The following is a 10024-nucleotide window of genomic DNA, read 5'->3' as shown; positions in this document are numbered from 1 at the left end:
AATACAATTTTACCACTGAGCTGTTATATAATGTCTAGGCATATTGTTTAATTGTTTGCCTATTTTTTTTATATTTGAAAGGTGAGCTTATTGGAGTTGAATACCTCTACCAGCAAACCGGTAAAGTTCTGCAGGACTACAAGGTGGCAATTGAAGAGTCAGAGACCACTGATGTTGATGTAGAGACTGATGAAGGAAATGCTGAAACTGAGGAGTTTCATGACATCGCTGTCCCCACCTTGGACACAGAATTAACACCTGCTGCCTCCTCTCAAGCATCGTTGTCTGCAGCGTCTGTGCTCCCTCCAGCTCCAGTGGCAACTCCTGCATCCAGCTCCATGTCATCGTCCTCTATGGTCCCTCCTCCAGTGGCATCCACTTCACGTGATGTAAGGTTAATTCATTGTTAGGTGTCCTTTAACATGTTTTCTGAAACATCTAAAATAAATGTATCATTTCAGGACTGTGTTGGCCGTGACATTATTGAGGGGTATGGAGCCGTGCAGGACTTGGCAGAGTTTTTGTTTGGCCTTAAAGCACATCATCTTGCTTTGACTGGAGAAGAGTGTGCCCAGATCATCACCCTGTGGCAGGCGTTGGGGGAGTACGACAAGAGGAAGACTGTTTACCCACTACGTCACCAAAACACCTTAAAGCAGGGACGATACAGGGCCACTAAGAAGATTGTGGCACCAGGTGTGGATAACACCAAAAGGTATGGCCTGTCTAATTAAGCAAACAGAAACGTCTAGTCAACACAAAATAAGAAAGACAAGAGAAAAATAGAATAAATAAATAACGCAGATAATAAGAATCACACCAATAAATCCTATATTAATAACATGTATTTTGTTGTCATTTGCAGGTGTTTCTTTGGAGCTCACAATCCTGCACAATGGCCTGATTGCAACAGAGTGGTGGAGGCGATCTTTACAAGGCTCTGTACTTACTTCCCAAACCCTGTGCGCTGTGAAAGATCAAGGGTGTCACGCTTTACAAGGGTGTTACGGCGTACAACAACATCAGAGAGTGCATCTTAAACAATGCTAAGGTGATGAGTGCCACCACCATCCAGCTCCCAGTAGTGAATGCTGCAACAGTCACACAATGGTGAGTGATTTAGCATGTTTCAGTTCAATCAGGAGAGACAGAAGGGTGAAGTAAAAATACTTTCTATTACTGATTACAGGTAAATAGATTAACAGATGATATTTGATGATAAAGTTTTGACACTCTACACGGAGATTTAGAAAGTCTCCAACTATGATGGTGGAGGGTGCACATGACAGCAGAATGAATGTACTAAAGGCAGAAGGAGACTGATTTTTAAAAAGAGAGCAGCAAGATGATAGGCTGACATTGAAGACTTACTCTTTTTGTGGTCCTGTGTTTCTCTGAGCTCAGCTCTCAGTCTGTTTGTGGCAAGTGAAGGTTCGTGCAGCTTCTCTTACCTGTTCAAACCCAGTGTTTGAACTTCTCGTCCAATCAGCTCCTTGCCCTTTGAACACCCATTTAACACCTGAGAGCCTAGGTTGTCAGGTCAAGTCAGGATGCCCCCTTCTTCCCGTTCCCCCTTCTTCTTCCCCCCTCTGTGCCTTTGTTGTTCAGTTGACCCCTTTCTTCCCCCCTCTGTGCCTTTGTTGTTCAGTTGACAGAGATCTGACTAATTAAGTGACAAGTTCAAACACTTCAGAGACTTTGAACGTGACGTTTGAAGTGTGTCACTTAACAAACGAAATTGAACTTACAGAAAGTGAAAACACACAATTAAGAACCCACATTTTGCTTTAGCAAATCCGAGGAGCGTTACACCTGTTATATGTGTGTTATATCCATATCTAGTTAAAGATGAAATAAGATAAATTAAAAAGACAAGAAGTCAAAGTACAATAAAAACTGTTTTATTTATGTCTTTAAAAATCAACGTTAAATAACATACAAGGAAATATATTGTAAAAAGACAAGGTATAATAAAACATGCAATAAAAATAGAATGAAATATATACAATAACATATGCAAGACACAAAAAATGAACAAAAAATAAAGGTTAAATAAAAATATAATGTAAAAAGGCATAATAAAACAGCCTGTTCAAACCCAGTGTTTGAACTTCTCGTCCAATGAGCTCCTTGCCCTTTGAACACCCATTTAACACCTGAGAGCCTAGGTCAGGTCAAGTCAGGATGCCCCCCTTCTTCCCCCCCTCTGTGCCTTTGTTGTTCAGTTGACAGAGATCTGACTAATTACGTGACAAGTTCAAACACTTTAGAGACTTTGAACGTGACGTTTGAAGTGTGTCACTTAACAAACGAAATTGAACTTACAGAAAGTGAAAACACACAATTAAGAACCCACATTTTGCTTTAGCATGAACATATCATCATGCACGCTGCCTTCACTCTAGAGGTGTAAACATGCATTTACAGCTAGTTCAAACTAGTTATTACTCAGTATTAACTACGTAGTTTTTTTTTCCAATAAATGACAAAGATTCAGAGTTGAACATAACATTGAATTTATCTACATGTTGGTCAGTCAACCTCCACCTTTCACAGAGAAATGAACATGTAAAACAGCAGAGTTTCCCTTCAAGGTGACACTTGTTTGAGTAACAGTGCAAAGTGTCAAACACAGGATTAAAGTAACAGGAGTGAAACTGGACGTTTGTTGGTATTTTCACAACAGCGTAAGCAGCACAGAGATGGCACAGAAGCAGATACAACAAGTGTGCCTATTTGACAAGGAGTGTGACACAGTTTCAGACTATTACAAGGTGCACAAGTTGCATTATGGAAAGCTGTGCACATGAACAGCTGCAGGCAAGTTACGAATACACTTCACAGATAGTAGCACATATGAAAGTATTTGTATCAATGTTAAGGTTGTGTGCAGGGGTTTGGCCACTGTGTATGAGCCAGCATCCAGTACAAATAAAGAGTTTTTCCTCAGCAGAGTCCAGGGAGGGCCTGAGGACTGGTCATGTTGCTGTACAGATTGTGAAGCCCACTGCTATTTGTGATATAGGGCTATATAAAGGAAACTGATTTGAAATGTGTCTGATTGTCGATGATTGTTGAACTATTTACAACATACACTATTTACTGCTCCATCCCCTCCAGGCCCCCCTGGGCCTCAGCAGGGGCCTGTAGGGCGGGCGAGGCCGGGTCCAGGGTGGCCTTCTGTCTTGATGAGTACCTCTGGTGCCTGGAGATTAAAGGGAGAGTTAGAGTGGAACAGGGACCACTGAGAGAGGGTTGCCTGGCTCACGTTGAACAGCTGGAGGGGCGTCCTGGTACTGAGGGCCGGGTGGCCCATCAGGCGTCCTGATGAAGGCTGCAGAGCTCCAGGAACACGGCCTCCACCAGCCGGCTGGTGTTGGGCCACGAGGCCGGCCCACTGCCAGTCCCTGCAAGGCAGCTGTGGCCAGGCAGAGGAGAGAGAGAGAGAGAGGGAGAGAGAGAGAGAGAGAGAGAGAGAGGGAGAGAGAGAGAGAGAGAGGGAGGGAGGGAGAGAGGGAGGGAGAGAGACAGAGGGATAGAGAGAGAGAGAGAGGGAGAGAGAGAGACAGAGAGAGAGAGGGAGAGAGAGAGAGGGAGAGAGATAAGTGGGATGGAAACACACAGACTGCTGGATGTGGAACACGGCAGGTCTCTGCAAACACGTACCGCTTGATGACTTTGGCCTTCTTGAACCTCCCCTCTGTCAGCTCAGACCTGTAGCGCGCTGGATACACTACAGGAGCCCTGTCTGCATCGGGGAGGCTCTGCCAAAGCCTGACCACCTCCTCCACCTCAGCGTTGCTGATGTAGCCCTTCCTGCAGTGCTCCACCAGAAACTTGGCCAGCCGGACCACATGCTGGTAGCCAGGCACTCCTCTGGGGTCAACACAGCTCTGGAACACAGAAACAACATGAGCACATCAGTCCATCACTTCTTCAACATGCCATCAGTCCAACATGAAGAAGTAGCTTCTCTTAAACATTACTAACCCCAGAGCTGCTGCCTGGCTCCTCCTGGCCACCAGGGCAGGCCGGCTGGGCAGGGAGAGCGGGCTGAGGTGGAGGCTGCTGCTGTGGTCGAGGAGGGGGCTGCAGCAGTGGAGGCTGCTGCAGTGGCTGTGGCTGCTGAAACGGCTCCTCCTCAGGGTTGAAGGCCATCAGCAGCTCATGTCCTATGTCCCCCTATGTAAGGTGGAGGTGACATTCGCCCTCAGCTCTTCGATACGGCTGAAGGTGGAGAGCAGCCAACTGCTGCCAGGGGCAGGGGTGGAGGAGGAGGCAGCTGCACCCCGGGGACCTCGAACTCAGAGCACACACTGAGGTAGTGGTTGCATCGCCTCACGTGAGAATAAAGCCACTTAGTATGGCTTTATTCTCACTTTATATAGCTTTACAGACGCTTCATATGATTTAAACTATTCTTTTCATTGATTTCCGCTATGGGCAGTGTAACTGCACACGGTCTGAATAAACGCAATTTTATATAGTCTCTGACAGACTGTTACAACACTATAACGTCCACAGACTGACTTCAACTGAATGAAAAGTTTAAACAGAAACATGTTCAAGTCTAACCAGCGGGTAATTCCTTTAAAAATGAATAGAAATGAGGAGCTGGGAAGTTCGTAACTGTATCATAGACACTACAGTAGCCTACCATCTACCTATCTAAGCAATGATGCAATGAATGAATAATAATAAAATAAATATTAATAATAAATTAGTTCTTTCATATTTAAAACCACTCATATGTTCACTATAATCCTAACCTGACTGTCTTTAGGGAAACTATCAGTTCATATGGCTCTGGTCCACTTTTTGGAGTGAAAATACAAAAAGCCAGACTCCATTTAAAAACAGTCAATTTTTTGACAAAATTAGCTCTTATTTAATTTGCTTACATTGTTAGAGAAAGACATTAACAGTTTTAGAAGTGTTATAATACAGTTGTGAATTCGGCATAGAAAAAATGTAGAATAGTGATAATCTAGTAGAGTTTAGACTTTTTAAACTCTCATATCGCGATATTTTGTCATAGAACTACAGACGAGAGGTTTAGAACGCTGCGTTAAAAAGATTTTTTAACGGAGTTCGGTTCAAATACATTCCGCATTTCCCTGAAGTTATTTATCACATAGCAGGTCACAGACTGACTTGAAATGAATGGAAAGTTTAAACAGAAACATGTTCAAGTCTAACCAGCGGGTAATTCCTTTGAATAGAAATAAGCAGCGACATTCAACTGAAGCTAAAACAGCGTCCCGTATACACTACAGCAGCACCAAGCTTAAGCTAGCTTCGTCTCTTTCATTAACTATTTTCACAACGTTACAACTCTCTGCCGACCCGGCAATGTATTCAATGTAAAAATACTGATAACAGCCTCCTAACTTTGAACAACTTTGAACTTTGAACTCAAAGCTACCGTAACACAAAACGAACCGTTAGGAGGCTATCGTGTTTTAGCCTCTCGGCACATTAAGCTCGTTTACTAACGTTTATGACATCGTCTCAACCCGTACACTCAGGTTACATTAAAAGTATTGAATGTAAACAAAGAGAAAAGCTTCTTACCTTTTAATGTCGAGTGTTTTAAAATAGTGTCCGCTCTCTCTCTGTGGCGATAACAGACTGACAGCCTCCGTTCACGGAGAGTTGAACCGCGAGGGAAAACAAGAGAGAGCCAATCAGAGGGGTGTAAGTGAGACGGGCCAATCACACCGTACATCTGTAAGTGAGACGGGCCAATCACACCGTACATCTCTAAGTGAGACGGGCCAATCACACCGTACATCTCTAAGTGAGACGGGCCAATCACACCGTACATCTCTAAGTGAGATTTGCCAATCACACCGTACATCTCTAAGTGAGATTTGCCAATCTCACCATACATCTGTAAGTGAGACGGGCCAATCACACCGTACATCTGTAAGTGATACGGGCCAATCACACCGTACATCTCTAAGTGAGACGGGCCAATCACACCGTACATCTCTAAGTGAGACGGGCCAATCACACCGTACATCTGTAAGTGATACGGGCCAATCACACCGTATATATCTAAGTGAGATTTGCCGATCTCACCATACATCTCTAAGTGAGGTGGGCCAATCACACCGTACATCTCTAAGGGCGCGGTCACACTGGTCATCTGTACCGTGCTCAAGCACGCTTCAAAGCTAAAGTCCAGTTTGTTTGTCCAGTGTGACCGCTCCGTATCGTGCTCAGGTACGGTACACTTCCTTGGCTTTGGCACACTTTGGAGAGGTGTGCTTCGGCACGGTACACTTCATGCACGAGCACAAGCACGCGGGTACGCTGACAGCCTTCATTATGGAGAAATCCAGAGTTTCTGTATCTGACTAACATGACACAATATAAGTCACAAAGTAGCTGTCACGTTCTCTGTGTTGTTCTCCGATGTGCGGGCGTCCGCGCGGACTCACGCACGGACTCGCGCGCGGGACTATTTTATTTTTTAATTTATTTATTGCTGTGTCTGATTAAAATGGCTTAAAATAAGTGAGATAAATGACTTTTCATAATTTTTCACAATTGTGACAGTGATTTGGTGAAACGAAGCTGCTGTGGGGGCGTTGGGAAAAGTAATTTATTCTTAATTTATTCTATCCAATCAGAGGGGTAGTGTAAGTGAGAAAAAGAAGGAACGCTTCACGAATTTGCGTGTCATCCTTGCGCAGGGGCCATGCTAATCTTCTCTGTATCGTTCCAATTTTAATATATGTGTTAGAGAACTAACACAATATTCTAACAAACCGTGATTGAATATATAGGGCTATCTCCCATGACCCCTTTGACTCATGGTGTGGGTCCTAAGGTATCTAGAATCTCTTCAACTGCTCATTATGAACCCAGGAAAACACTAGAGAGATACCTGGGTGCTGGACTTTGAGTTGTGTACCTGTGACCCAATGTGACCCGCTGGTGTTTGACCTGAGGTGGTTCTTTTGGACATCATCAGAGTTACAAGGGCATGCTGGGAGATTTATGCAGATTAGGCCTACATCAGACGATGGGGATTGGATGGCAGTGGGAGCGTGAACAAAAGGCTGACTAGGCCCTCCAGGACACACTCTGGCCCCTCTGGGGTCTGTGGGGGATGGTTGGGGTCAGAGTGTGTTTGTAGAGAGACACTGTGGGATATTAGGGAGTGGGTACAGAGAGAGAGAGAGACATGAGATACAGAGCCAGTTTGGTCTGGTTTGGCTTACGTCATTCCTCAAAGCCGGAAGAGGTGAAAAAGACTCTCGCAGCCAGAGAGAACCTGCTGCGATCCTGGATCCTGCTTAAAAACACAGAAAACAGAACACAACAGGAACCAAGAAGACTCTTCTAAACCTCAACCAGGACCTGGGTTCACTTTAAACCCTGCCATGTGGATTAAAATAACCTGCAAACGTGTCTTTTTGGTCTGCTGCTAAATGCCTGTGAAACAACTGAGGATTTGGACTGAATCAAAAAATATTATTTTGGTATTTTGGTCTGTTTGCTGCTTCTGAAAGTTTAACGTCTGTATCTGATTATATGTGGGTTCAAATCTGCAATTAACGCCATTATTTTGTGTTAATACTGTTGGTTAGAAGCAGGAAGTGAAAAAAACATGTCCTTGCTCTTTTATGTTCAGAATAGTACATGCAGTTCCACCAAACAGCCACTGGGTGTCGCTGTCTGATCAATCATCAGAGGGGGGATTCTTGGACGCTGCTGTAGCGCCCCACGCCTGACAGATAGAAAAACAAAAAGGCACAGTAAATACAGAGAACACAAACAAGAAGTCTACTAAATAAACTCATAACCTGCTACAGACGGCTGTTTCTCCTCCTGTCCAATGAGTCTGTCTCAATCTTATTTACAGCTGAAACTCACAGATCAAAGTCACACATTGTGCTGAAAATATTTCCTCATTCTGATGAAGATGATGCACTTTCACGAGATTATTAAAAAATGAAGCCATGAAATATCTTTGGTTTCATTCCACTTTTCTCAGTGTGAATTAAAGATTATGGCTGATTTAAATGGTTCAGATGAAAGATAAAAAGTTGATAACCGAACGGAGCACCGGAGAGGAAACGAATAAAAAGCTTTTTTCCATCAGTGAACATGGAAACTGAGACGCTCCTCGGTGCCATCATCTTGATACCAGCCCGAGTCTCTACTCAGGTTCTCATAAAGGCTTTGACTCCCGATCTTGCTGTCAGCCGTTTAGTTGTGAATGAACAAACATGAAGTCTGACAAACGCAGCATCAGGATCACCTGGCTCTCAGAGGCCTCAGCATAAAGTGGAGTATGGCGCCCTCTGCAGGATCAGTGCAGAGCCTCAGCGCGCATCAGGAATCCGTCTGTTCTTCATTAAACACACTGTAGGTCTCTGTTTGCATATATGAGAAGTTTAATTTTAATAATAGTCTGTGGGAGGAGTCTTATTTTGTCGCAGTTTCATGACAGAAGTTTTATGAGAAAGTAATTCTTCCGACTTCAGTGTGTGCACGTGATTTCAGTTCAGAAAGTCGGAATGTTGTAACAGCAAAAAAACAGAAGATCTGTGAAATGTAACTGTTATATTTGGGCAAAAAAGTTAATGTGCAATAGCCTACGTGAATTAATACAAATGTGTTAACATTAACAGAACATAGTGCCCCTCAGGTGATGACGATTCTGACGTCAAGTCGGTAAATCGGACACCTAATTCTTGTCTGAGTTTCTGATCCGACTTGAGCAGGTGTTCATGTCCATTTTCCGATGTGTCCGACACCACATGAATGCACCATTAGACACATGATTGACAGGTGTGCTCGATGTAACTGTTTGTCAGGAGGCTTAAAACCCGCCTCAGCTCTCAGCCTGTCGTTAGGTTGACTGAAAGTTAGACTGAGACAGCATTTCCAACATGGCGGCTGCTGCTGATGAGCCCCCAGAGCGCCCTGCAGGAACAGACGGGTGACGTCACTCAGGCTTCAAACATTCATATTTACAGTGTATATGGTTCTATCGGAACCACTTCTCTTGTCCGCTTCCATCGCTGCAACACCTGTTGGTTTGACCTGATAACTGCTCATATCTGACAAACCGAGGGGCGTCCAAAACGGCCGTGTGGGGGCGTGTCTTAAAAGCGCCTACCTTCTCTGGTCCAAACAAATCCAGAGCATTCAGGAGCAGAATCTAAAGTTAGAAGGAGGACATACTGGCTGCTGCATTGTTGTCAGAGAAGCCAGCACTTCAACATGTTTCCTTAATGATCAGAGAGTAAGATACCTTTATCATCTCACTCTCTACACAGCTCACTGATTGGACCTTTAAGAGACCTTAACTGAAATGAAGGAAACAATAAGTCAGTGGTGTTATTTTTACATCCAGAGAACATTTTATTAATTGTCTTTTTAAAAACAAAACAAATCTTTTCATTTTTTTTAAAGCACTGACGACACATACGCCTTTAAGAGCTCGGCTTCCTGTTCGGGTCTGAGAGCGTTATGGGAAGAGAGAGCGAGAGAGAGAGCGAGAGAGAGAGAGACAAACAGCAGAAAGATGATCATTCCCTTCTAAAGCCTGACGTCACCGGACTTCATTATTAAGAGTGAAACTTTATGTGAAACAGTGAAGGACAGAAGAAGAACAAAAGTAAACATGGAGGTATACAAAATACTTTACAAATACAGAGTGGCGTTCATGGAACAACGAGAAAATATAAATAGTGTCTTGTTCTCTCTTGGTGTGTTTCTCCCTCAACAGCTTGACGAGGCTCTCAAAACCGACAGGACGACGATGGAGGAGGATGATGATGATGATGATGCGTGGCATATTCCGCCTTTTGGCTGGCTTGTTTTATTGATTTATGATGAAATTACGAGAAAAGTTGTGTGGGGGAAAAAACCCTTCCTGACTGTCTATCCTGACTTCACTGGACCTCCTGATTCAAACTCCTGGAGGAAGGAGGACTAGGACAAAAATGGGTTTTGGGTAAAACAAGGAAGAAAAAGACAAAAAAAAAAAATGGCTGACAGC

General features: G+C 43.9%; 1 protein-coding gene and 1 non-coding gene across 2 annotated transcripts in view; both read right to left on the bottom strand.

Moving 5' to 3' along the window:
- Positions 1-6656: 6656 nt before the first annotated feature.
- Positions 6657-6762, bottom strand: LOC132978284 (U6 spliceosomal RNA). The gene has a single exon (XR_009673898.1). It is a non-coding gene; the product is annotated as a U6 spliceosomal RNA (small nuclear RNA).
- Positions 6763-9360: 2598 nt separating this feature from the next.
- Positions 9361-10024, bottom strand: part of LOC132977148 (ubiquinol-cytochrome-c reductase complex assembly factor 1) — a 25520-nt gene continuing 24856 nt past the window's right edge. The window contains exon 9 of the mRNA XM_061041583.1: positions 9361-10024. This exon is cut by the window's right edge and continues 338 nt beyond it. The gene's annotated coding sequence lies outside the window, so the exon portion shown is untranslated.

This window comes from Labrus mixtus, chromosome 7 (genome assembly GCF_963584025.1).
Source record: "Labrus mixtus chromosome 7, fLabMix1.1, whole genome shotgun sequence".
Classification (NCBI taxonomy): Eukaryota; Metazoa; Chordata; class Actinopteri; order Labriformes; family Labridae; genus Labrus; species Labrus mixtus.
The sequence above is the reverse complement of the archived record's forward strand: the minus strand, read 5'-3'. Positions and strand labels throughout refer to the sequence as shown.